We start from the raw sequence: 11,497 nt of genomic DNA on the forward strand, positions 1-11,497 counted from the left end.
AACCGCCCCGTTGAATTATTTCGACGGGGCGACGGCGACTTGTCTGGTAAACAACTTTCAGCCGAAACGGCAGTGCGTGTCTCCCCATGAATTCGCGTAGTTTTCGCAGCGAGACGCGTCGATTACTTTCTCCGCGATTAAGTCGCGAATAATCCGCAGCGGCGCGCTCTCGCAGGTCCGGCGGTTCAGCTCTGCGGAATGGCGCTCGACGGCGCTCTTTCATATGTTCCTCATATGCTCTCCGGGGAAATGAGGTGCTTTCCGAGCGACGCTGCAGGAATATTCGCGCCGGTCAAAGGAGCTGCGCCTTTTTTCCCTCGTCTCCCTCGAGCGCGCCGCGCGGCAATCGTTGTTTCGGAATCGTCGTGCCGGCATAAATTATATCGCGGCCTTAGAGATGTTAATTGTTGATGTTAATTGTTAATCGTCGAATTACGTAAGCGTGTAAATTAGGAATCAGCGACTAATTGCACGCGCTCGTTGCTGCCTCATGTATTCTGCATGTTTTTCGTCGCTTTCCGAGCACCCGATGCGACTTGTCACTAAAATGTTCACTGCACTTGCGTCCGCGTATTAAATCGTGAGATTAGCAGTGAATCGACTTATCGTAAGGCGATTGTTGTCCATTGACTTTGACTTCAGACTCGTTCCAGCGCATTACGTGTGTTCATTCGTCACATGCATTTTTTTTTTGTTAATATCAGTAAAAGTAACATAAAGCTCTTTTACCGAGCTCGATACTCTGCACCTACATGTAGTTAATGTCATTAAATTAAAATACCCCGGATTACGATTTATGAATATCGGAGATGTCATAGATTATTCCTCTACTTCGATTCGCAGTTACAGTATTAATCCCGTCGTTGTTATAATGGATGAAACTAAAGAGGAAGTCTGAAATGATTTTATCGCGAATATGAGAAAGAATACTTTGATCGGTCGCGACGCACGTCTCTTCTCTAATGTTTTCCGCAACGTAAAAAGCAGCACGGACGCGTGCAGGAATGCGTAGCAAAGCATCGTTTTTTTATTTCACGTCGCTACGTTTACTCATTAACGAATTACAGCTGTTTAAAGTCGCGGGATCGACAGCAGGTGTTGACTCGGCGTTGCAGCCAGTGCGAGCGAGAGCCAAACTCTCTTCTCCCTCGCGCCTACGCGCCGCGTTTGTTTTCGCGCTGTCCTCGTCTACCGAGTGAGCGACCGCGTTGCCATAGCGACCGCGTGGCCGCGACGGCCATAATCGTCGAGGCCGCGGAGTGGGGGCAAGGCCGCACTGGGATCTGCGTGCCGTCACGTACACGGCGTGGGAAACGACTTCCTAATATGGTGCTGCGGAATGCGGCTACTGTTTTCCACGCGTATATTGTGTCGCGCGCCGCACGTGGCCGCTCCGAGGCGCCGCACCGGGCCGATCGAGCGCGCGGATCGATAGAAAAATCGATAATTCCGCTTCTAGGTGTCGTAACGACTTGGGACAAAAACCGTTGGAAAGGGGAAATCAGCGCGCTTCTGATGGGCATGAAATCGTTTTTCCATGGGCTACGGATTAATTAACATGACGATGTAAACGCAAGAAAACGTCGATTTTTGTGTTTGCATTAAAGCGCAAATTAATCTGTGTCAAAAGTCAAGTTGAATTTATAACGCAGAGCGTCAGCTTTGTCTTTAACGACTATAGAGTGCGATTTTGACGAAAATAAAAATACTAACAACGGGGGATTTTTGATTCTCCGATATACTTGGGAATAAATTTGTCAATGAATTTTAAATATTAATTTGATCCATGGAATTATGCGGGAAAAAAATAATATACAAAAATTATTAAATTTCTTCGCTCAGCCGTCACGCTACATTATTCCCGAGCGAGCACGAGACGAAGGCGGATATCACAAGGCGGTCGTTTGCGCCATGTCGCATCTCCGGCGAAAATAAAGACGTGGAGGGACAACGTCGGGCGAGCCGAGCACGTCGGCGTTTCGGCTTCGATATTAAATCCGGGTGGCCGGGAGGCCAAAGCCGCAAAATCCCGGCGTCGCCGGGAACACGGTATAGCAGTCGGTGTCGGCCGGTGATAGGTGGGCGCGAATTAGCGCGATTAAGATGCTATCGCATCCGGCTGGACAGGAGAGGAGCCCCCGAGGAGCGGCTGGGCCGGGGGATGAATGGGGGCCACGGTAGGGTAGTGTCCGACCTCAAAGTAACTGGCAAGTGGAACGCTCGCGGTTGTAGGTCTCTCGCATCTACGGGGGCGGCGGCGGCGAGCGTGTTGCTCCGGATTACGGGAATACCGGCAGAGCCGGTGTGGCGAGTGTCGGCCCTGCTGATGCTGAGTTACGTGCCACCCTATATCCCCCGGAGCTATTACACACGCTGTACGTCGCCATAAATACGCCGGCGGCGGAATCGCGACCGATCCTCCCCGTCGCGTCCGTCAAAGCGGAGCGACCGGCGATCCCGCTCCGATAATGGAAATTCACCTGGCCGAGTGAGCCTCGTAAGTTGCGGCAAGCCGGAGATGACGAGACGATGGCCGGAGATCGGCGACGTCGACGGCGGCGGCACGTCGACCGGGGAGACGCGAGGCGTCAACGCAAGTTGCGCCTCGTTAATCGTCTCTCGCGACAATCGAGGGACGCGGTGAAGGTGAGACCGGCGAAATTTGATTTCAAGCGAGCGGAAAGTGTCTCATCGCGCCGACTAGCGCCAACTCGATGTTAAGCGTCATTTCGGTGCGCAACTATTGACGTAACAATTGCCGTGCGCGCACACACGCACACACTCTCGGATGGCCCCGCGTACAAATGTCGAAATTACAGTCGCGATGTAATCAGCGCGCTTACGCAGTTATCGCGGCGGCATTAATCGAGCGATTAGTGAAAACTCCAAATCCGCTCTGCGAGCGGACGCGCGCGCACGCGACGGACGACGCCGCGCCGGAGAGAGGGAAGAATCCTGTGGACTCGCGAACAACGAATTATCTACAGTCGCGCGAGTTGCCGAGCCCATTGTCGTTGTTATCGGCGCTCCTCCGAGCCTAATTACGGCAGCGCTTCCGCCGTGCCGCTTTTGTAAACAAAATAAAATCACTCGGCGTCGGAGATGCACCGTCGAGCCGGCGAGGCGAGGCGAGCCGTTCCGCGTTCCGTTCGTCAGAAGAACGATTTACTGACAGAGGAGATATTAAATTTCGCATTTTTCGGCAGAGTTTGTGTTTTTACGACGCCCTTTGTTCGCCTGACGTTCTCGGCCGTCTGGCCTCGCACAAAAGTCCGCGGAACTGTATTCAAATGTATTCAGACGAAAGGGTTATCTCTCTCTCTCTCTCTCTCTCTCTCCCCCCTCTCTCTCTCTCTCTCTCTCTCTCTCTCTCTGGTAGGACGCGAACGTTCGTCAGGCTCGCCCGAGAGAGTCAAAAGGTTGCGGTGTCCGAGCACAATGCGGCGCAGAGACGGAGGCGTCATCGATACCGCTGTTAGGTTTTGTATTTGTCGTTATCGCCGCGCGCTCGAAAAGGACGCGCACGATAGGAACGCGAGCGGAAACCGCGACCACGCAACCACGCTCGTTAACTCCCATGCGCGCGCGACGTTGGCGAACTTCAATTAGGACGGCGGAGTTTCACGTCCGACATCGATGTGCGCGAACTTGCGGCAACTCCATCGCGCAACGCGTTTGCCTCGCCCGCCCGCGCCACGAAATCGGTACACGCCGCCTCGCCGTAATCATAAATTCGAAATTGCTCATTATTGCCAATTCGCGGGGCCCGCAGCCCTAATATCTTTCGCGCACTTCATTAGAAGCGCGCACGTCCGCGCGGAGGAAAAAGCCGCGGCGGAATTAGCACGGTGACGGGACGGGAGCCGGACGAGAACGGAATTCCTCCCGTTCGTTAATGAAATTCGGCTCCTAGGATCCTTCACTCAAAGACCGCGTTTGTGCCTCCCCCAACCCCCCCCCCGCAGCCGCAAGTACATTTTTGCAACAGCTCGCGCGCAAGAAGTCCCGATCGCCGAGGCGTCGCGATCAACCGGGGAATCGGCCGCACACTGATTTCAAGAGAGAGCGATAGAGAGAGAGAGAGAGAGAAAGAGAAAGATGGTCGCGCGGCCGATAGCGCGAAATTTCAATAACGAGAAAATAATGTAAAAATAGATCGATCGCTGGGGACGCGCGTCCCGCCACGTTCGCGCTTTTTATTCGCCCGGCGGGTCGATGAGCTCAGTAAGGGCGGGTGAGTGGGAGCGCACGGGGGGGGGCAGGGGGGATTTATTAAACAGAGGAGCGTATATCGGTACGCACGCCCGCACGCGCGATCAATCGGACGGTAATATCGTTGGAGCGCGCGGACGCGCGCGCGCGCGCGCGCGCGGCGACCGGCCGAAATTTAATTTCGAACAATAATCCCGCGGTCGCGCGCCGGAAAAATGCCAGAGTATTACCGACATTACATTATCGCCGAAATTTCATTCCAATAATAATCCTGCCGGCGCTCGCGCGCGCGAGCGATGCGGCAGAAGTGAGAACGCGGCTGCATTGTCGTCGGAATTTAATTTCGACAATAATCCCGCTCGCTCGCTCGCTCGCGATCGCGATGTACGACTGGCGGGATTGCCGTTAATAATTAAAACGTTGACAACGATCGCCGGCGCAAGACATTTAGCGTAATCCGCCGGTGCCCACGCCCGTTCGTTATCGACGCATTAATGTCGTTACGTCGTTTTACAACGCTGCGCGCCGCGCGCTGAATGTGGGTTACACAGGGTACATGTTCAGACGTGTACTCGTGCGCTCAGACTCTCCTCTCTCTCTCTCTCTCTCTCTCTCTCTCTCTCTCTCTCTCTCTCTCTCTCTCTCTCTCTTACTCTCTCTCTCTCGCTCTCTCTCTCTCTCTCTCTCTCTCTCCCCGTATGCATGATTACTGTAGCCGCGCTCTTACTGACGTCTCCTTAGAGAATAATTCACGCTTGCAGTGCGCTATTAATGCATCGATTTCTGGCGAGTATCAGCAGAGATTATGACAAGCCGCATTATAACACTTCGTGCTCGGCTGGAGGGGGGGTCGGGGTGATTGCAAAATTGTTGCATCCAAGACGAGAGGGCCTCGAACATTACCCGCGCGTCTTCGTGTTCGAAACGCAGCTGCTGAAAGTTGCTCTCATCGCTAAACTGCTTGAGAAAAAAATTGTGCGACTAATTTTGGTCGCTCGGCTCCTGAGGTGACATTTTCTAATTCTCAGTCGTGTTCATAATATATAATAAATTAGAATCCCCGTTTTAGGGGGATAAGTGCCTAACGCTTTCTCTCTTTCTCTCCTTCTCGGCTGCTTTTGCGCGACTCCTCTCTAACAAGGACACCGCTAACAAGGACCACCGATATTTAATTGCCCGCGACTCTTCGGTTGTTTTTCGCCGCGTGCAAAAGGCACCGAACGGCTCGGCAAACGTTCAATCGGTCGTCACCATTGTGTTCGCTGCAGCGCGAAATCGCGTTTCGGACGAAGCGTGTTGTAAATATGCGCGATACCGGTAATTATTTCGAGCGCGCTCCCTCTCCGTCGCGTCGCCGGAAATCCGCTGCAGTTAGCGCGGACAATAAAAGCAGTCGCGCAATAATATCGGCTGGCGAAAACATGTCGACCGAACTCAATTTGCTCGCAATTCGTCCATCAGCGCCTGTCGCCCGTCCGCGACAAAGCCGCGCCGTGACCATCATAATTTTTGCGAATCTCAAAATCGCACAATCACCGGCGCGCGAGACAATGAGTTTATACCGGATGGCCGCGAACTACCGAAGCGCTTCTGCGCCCGTAAATATCCCGGCGAGAGGAGAAGAGAGAGAGAGAGAGAGAGAGAGAGAGAGAGAGAGAGAGAGTGGCGATGCCCTCTCGAGCGTTAAACAATAACATAAATTGTTTACGTTAAATTAGCATTCCTTTTGACTGGTAGAAGCCTTCTCAGAGAAGAGGAAGAGAAGCAAAAGACTGTTTAATATTCCCTTATTAGAAAATAGAGATTCTTTAATGGAAAGGGGGCGAGCGCGGAAGGAAGGGAGGGCAGGGGGGAGGAACGATAAGCTCACGATAAACAAGTGGAACAAATACACTGGATGAGCGCAGAAATCTGACGGAGAGAAGCGGCTGAGCGAGCGAGCGAGGCAAATGCATACGACGAAGTTGCGATAAAACTGCAGGCTAATCAGATCTCGAGCCGAGCGGAGCCACCCTTCCCCCCCCCTCTGGCCAAAGTTAGCCAAAGAATTCGCGGATTAGTGCTGGCGCACCCTATATACCGGCGGAAACTGATAAATCGCATTTGCCACGACGGAGGTCGGAAAGCGCGGACTCGCCGAATCGAAAGCCACTAAAATTTCTATCTGACTCGCGTGCTCTCCCGCCCCTCTTCCCCCTCTCTCTCTCTCGTAATATTATTGGGCTCGAGCGTGGATTGTGCTCGAGCGAAATTTCGTTTGCCGAGGCCATTAATTTTGCGAGCGTATTAAATATGTCGCTTTTCACGTAATCCACTCGACTGTGCATGAACGCGCGACGCGCGACTGATCGGCCGATCGCGGCCGGTCGAGCCGCAAAATCTCTCGCAAAAGCGCATTCGGCGTGTAAGAAGCGGAATGAGGCGGAATGAGGCGGAAGGAGGCGACGTTTCTTCGGCTCGCGGGGGTTCGAGAATCCGATCAACGCGGAATTCGCCCTCGTCGTCGCGCAGCGATTCCAGCGACCCCCCTCCCCCTCCCTCCTGACCGCGTGCGTTAACGAGACACGCATCTCCCTGGCGCTGCGGCGAATATATCGGATATATGTTCGCGATACGACGGCTTTCCGGCCCTCGTCCCAGTTATTGTTCGTGCCGGCCTATTAAGAGCCCTCATACTGCAAGCGCTCGCCCGACCGCCATACGGATATAACACGTGAGCTGCTCGGAGTGGCGAACTTTCCGCGCGAATATCGAAGATATTCGCTATTCAGCGCCACTCGAACGGTCAAGTAGTATACCACTCGGAATCGCGCGCGCGCGCGGACTCGAGTGGGCGGATTTCCGCGTGGGCTTTAAACTGTCTGCGAAGTTGGCCCTCGCCCCCTTTTCCAAGCCGTCCGGCGCTCTTTATCGCCGAGTCCATGAGCATCGCTTTCATCCGGATGGGCGCATCCGTGTGCTCGTGCGCGAGTGCGTGATGGCGCGATGGCGCGATGGCGCGATAGCGCGATAGCGAGGCGATCGGCTGTCGACGGATTTTCGCCGGCGCGCCGCGCCGGGCGAAATCGGGCCGCTCGAACTGGCCGTTTCGGCGCGCCGCGTCGCGCCGTTGAAATTGGCTGACTGACGGAGTATCGATTGTCCCGTTGCCGACGCTGCGCCCGCGAAAGTGTCCCGTGAGGGCGAGTGATAGTTTAATTGCTGCGATACACGCGCTCGCTCACGCACGCACGCACGTACGCACGCGCGCGGCGCGGCGCGATGCGGCGGTCTGCTTATTCGCCGCAGCTGTCGTAGACGCGGCTGCAATTTCGCTTTCGTCGCCACTACGATACACTCACGATGGACTTGGGAATAAAATTGCCGCGGGCACAGAGGAGAGCGGTGCGAATTCCGATGCGGCGCTCTCGGGGAAGCTGTCAACCGCGCCGGTGAATTTCGAGTAATCGGGGAGAGCTGCCGATAACAACCCGGTAGCTTTATGTTCCGCGCCGTGACCCCTTACGGAGCGATTAAGGCAGAGGCATCGACGCCCGGGGGAGGGGGGGAGGGGGATGCACTTAACCGCGGACTTTCTTATTGTCTTGGTTTATGAATACGGATTTCAAGGATACATATAGATTTCACGTCGAAAATTTTCACTCATTTTTGTCTTAATCTTTGAACACGAGTTCGATTTTCGACATAGAATATTCCACGTCGAAACTTTGAATATTCATACTCATGTGCATATTTTTCTGTTGAAAGTTCGTATTTACCCCCTAAAAAACTAGGATGTTTTTGTTACCTCCTATTAGTAGGATGGGCAAAGTTTCATCCATAATTTTTTTATTATTTTTCTTTAATGGACATAAACTGTAAATGTTTGGTGAAAATTGGAAGCAATGTGTAAAACAGTTTTCAGTCATGTACAATTTTTTGAAAAAAAAAAGTAATGATCTTTGACTTCGGTGAAAAAACAAAACTTTTATTTGAGCATAAATAGTCTAAGATGTTTAATAATAAACATTATAAATCCTTCCCTCAAAAATAAAAAAAAATATATATATTAATTTTAGTTTACGTAATTCAATTTATTTTATCTAATAAAAAATAGCATCAGTTGAATTTTCACCCATAATCTTTTTATTATTTTATTTCGAACGCATATGAACAATACATATTTGAGAAAAATTTGTAGTAATGTATAAAATAGTGTTCAGCCATGTACAATTTTTCGAAGAAAAATAATAACCTTTCATTGTAAAAAAAAAATACTTTTATTTGAGCGTAGATGGTCTAAGATGTTTATAAACATTATAAATCCTTCCTTCAAAAATTAAAAAAAATGTATATATTCATTTTAGTTTGTACAATTCAATTTACTTTATTTAGTATTTTACTTTATCTAGTAAAAAATATTATCGGATGAATTTTCATCCATAATATTTTATTATCTTGTTTTAAGTGCATATGGACCATAAATATTTGGTAAAAATTTGTAGCAATGTGTAAAACAGTTTTAAATCATATACAATTTTTCAAAGAAAAAGTAATCACTCTTTACTATAAAAAAGAAACTTTCTTTATCCGAACATAAAAGGACCAAGATATTTATAAACATTGTAAATCCTTTCCTCAAAAGTACAAAAAATGTACATCAACTTTGGTTCACGTGACGAAATTTATTTTTGTCCAGTAAAAAGTATCATCGGGTGGATTTCCACCCATCCTAGTAGTTTAAGGATCAAAGGATCCCTTTTAGGATATTGAAAGCTCAAAATGATAAGATAATTAAGAGTCGCACGCGCGTTTGAGTCGGAAGCAGCGTTTGAATTTTAACGAAGAAATCGGAGATACGCCTACTCCCAGCGCTGCGCCCCAATTAATGACAAAAATGCGCGTCTATAGATCCACATCCGGTGGACAATATCGAAACACTCTGTAATATATGAATACGCCATTAATACGGCGAGAACGAGTGAGCACACGCCTTGCGATAACACGCGCGTGCGCGCGCGCGGCTCGCTGCGAGCGAAGACCGAAATGACCAGCGGCGATATATCGATTATGCGAAGTCGAAAACTGCGAGTGTGTCCCGGCCGCGCATCCTATCCTGCCTTATTAAACTCTTGAAATTACATTCCGCAAACGCGAGCTTTGTAACGACGCGCGTCTCTCTCCCCCCCCCTCTCTCTCTCTCTCTCTCTCTATCTGCCCCTCCTTCTCCCTCGCTCCGTCTCCCGTCTTTCGGATCGACGAAGTGGAGCCTCCATCATCGACGAGCGAGAGCGTGACGAGACGATCTGCCGGTCGATAATTAATTAGCCGAGCTCGCGAGCGCGAGCGGAATTTTTTAACCTGTCGCATCTGACGCGGAAGATTTCTCATTAGCAGCGGACGACGCTCGTTTTCCTTCTCTCTCTCTCTCTCTCTCTCTCTCTCGTTTCGACTGATATTTAAATCCCGCCAAGTTCCTCCGCACTGCGGACACTCGAGCGGCGCTCTTGTGCGTTTCTCAACTTACCTATTATCCCCTAGAAGTGACCCGTTAGCCGCTTAGTCAGCAAGTTAGCTGCTTCCCGGGCTGATTTAGGCATGCGTTCTTAGCTTCGCGCTCCGCCCGTTGCTAAAACCCTTCCCTGCTCATGCTGAACCTGTTACAACACACAAAAAGAGATCCCATGTCGAGTGTGTCCGAGAGCTTTTTCATTCAGCCGATGATCCGCTCCGCTCTTGCGGCGCGTCAGTAACTCGCGCGTATCGCTCGATGCGCGCTCGAGAGCGTCACGTATAAAGAGCATAATTCGCGTGCGCGTGTCAATCGAGCTTTTGCGCAGCAAACTCGCTAACGGTATCGATCCGGAGTGCCTGAGAGCCCGCGCGGCCCGAGCACGAAAATATCGCGAGAGGCGCCTCCGTGAGAAAAATATTATCGCGCTCGTTTTAGGATTTGGCGAGTCTGCAGGTTACCGGTAGCGTCGAGCGCGTCGCGAGAGTCTCGTAACGCGCAGGATTAAATGGGCGGTAATGACACGACGCGACGCGGGAGCTCGCATTTTCGCAGGAGCCGTTCAGCCGCGCGTCCTGAAATCTGCCGCTCCGCGTCGGCGACAAAAACTAAGCACGCCGTTCCTTAATAAGTCCGGCGCCGCCATCCGGCGGAAAATTTCAGCGGCGGAAATTTCGCTGCCGCGCTGCGCTCCAAGCGGGCTTTTCGCCGGGCTTTCCCCCCCTCCCCCCCCCTCCTCGAGAGCGACCCATCATCAGACTGACAGGGAACATCCGCGAAGTGTGTCTCCGATTTCGATTTAAAAGGTGAAACTGCTCTTTAGAGTTTCATCCCCTTTATGCTATCTCGATAATTATTACAGATAGGAAAAAACTTTTCAAACAAAAATTGTATGGTTTTTTATGCTGAGCAATTTTTGTTTAAAAAGTTTTTTCCTATCTGCAATAATTATCGAGATAACATAAAGGGGATGAAACTTTGAGGGCCAGTTTCATCCTTTAAGCCTGAGCCATTGTCGATAAAAGAAGTATGGGTCTCTTATTTTGGGCTAATCTACAAATATGCCAAGTTTCGTCGAAATCGGAGAGACACGCACACTTCGCGGATGTTCCTTGCGAGTCGCGGCCGCGATTTCGGCCGTGCGATTTATCATCGAGCGACGCTTCTCGCGCGCGCAACGAATGAACTTTTTCACCTTTGGAGATGCGACCGCCAGGTCGCGATGCAATTTGCAAGGCGCGTCCTCCTGCTCTCGAAGCGCCGCTGCTCTCTCGGCGATCCCTCGCGAAACACGTCCGCCGGCTTCGGTGAGCGCCGCACGTCTATCCGGCGTATAAAAATAAAATCAGACGCTGCTTCGTATCAATCAGCTTGATGTTGCCGCACGTAGCCAGCAGCGGCCTCATAAATCTTCAACTCGCGGCGAACATTCGCGCCGTCATATCGCGCTCTCGACGGCTTCCTCGGGAGTATCAGCACGTACGCCGGTTCATCCGCGTTTCCGCCGCGAGTGCGAGCGCGGGAGAGACCGAGAGAGAGAGAGAGAGAGAGAGAGAGAGAGAAAGAGAGAGAACGGGTGAATCCGTTACATATTTAAAGCAGCGCGCGGTAGCCTTTAGGTTAACCTTTAGGTATGAATTAGGTGGCCGTCGCCTCGACGTCCGAAACGTATCTATAAACCCAAAGTGTCCCGAACCGTTGGATAAAACGAGGTGGCTCCTTCGTATCCCACTCGCTCGCTGCTTCACCCCCTCCCGCCGCGAGCGGGAATGGAGGCTTTCCGGGGATTAACCT

General features: G+C 51.3%; 1 protein-coding gene across 1 annotated transcript in view; it reads right to left on the bottom strand.

Moving 5' to 3' along the window:
• DIP-lambda (Dpr-interacting protein lambda) overlaps positions 1–11,042 on the bottom strand; it is a 107,189-nt gene extending 96,147 nt beyond the window's left edge. The window contains exons 1-2 of the mRNA XM_011138477.3: positions 10,899–11,042; positions 9,719–9,848 (exon numbers count right to left, since the gene is read on the bottom strand). The gene's annotated coding sequence lies outside the window, so the exon portion shown is untranslated. The remainder of the gene's footprint in view (positions 1–9,718; positions 9,849–10,898) is intronic.
• Positions 11,043–11,497: the final 455 nt, after the last annotated feature.

The sequence above is a fragment of the Harpegnathos saltator genome, unplaced genomic scaffold, assembly GCF_003227715.2.
Source record: "Harpegnathos saltator strain DR-91 unplaced genomic scaffold, Hsal_v8.6 scaffold205, whole genome shotgun sequence".
Lineage (NCBI taxonomy): Eukaryota > Metazoa > Arthropoda > Insecta > Hymenoptera > Formicidae > Harpegnathos > Harpegnathos saltator.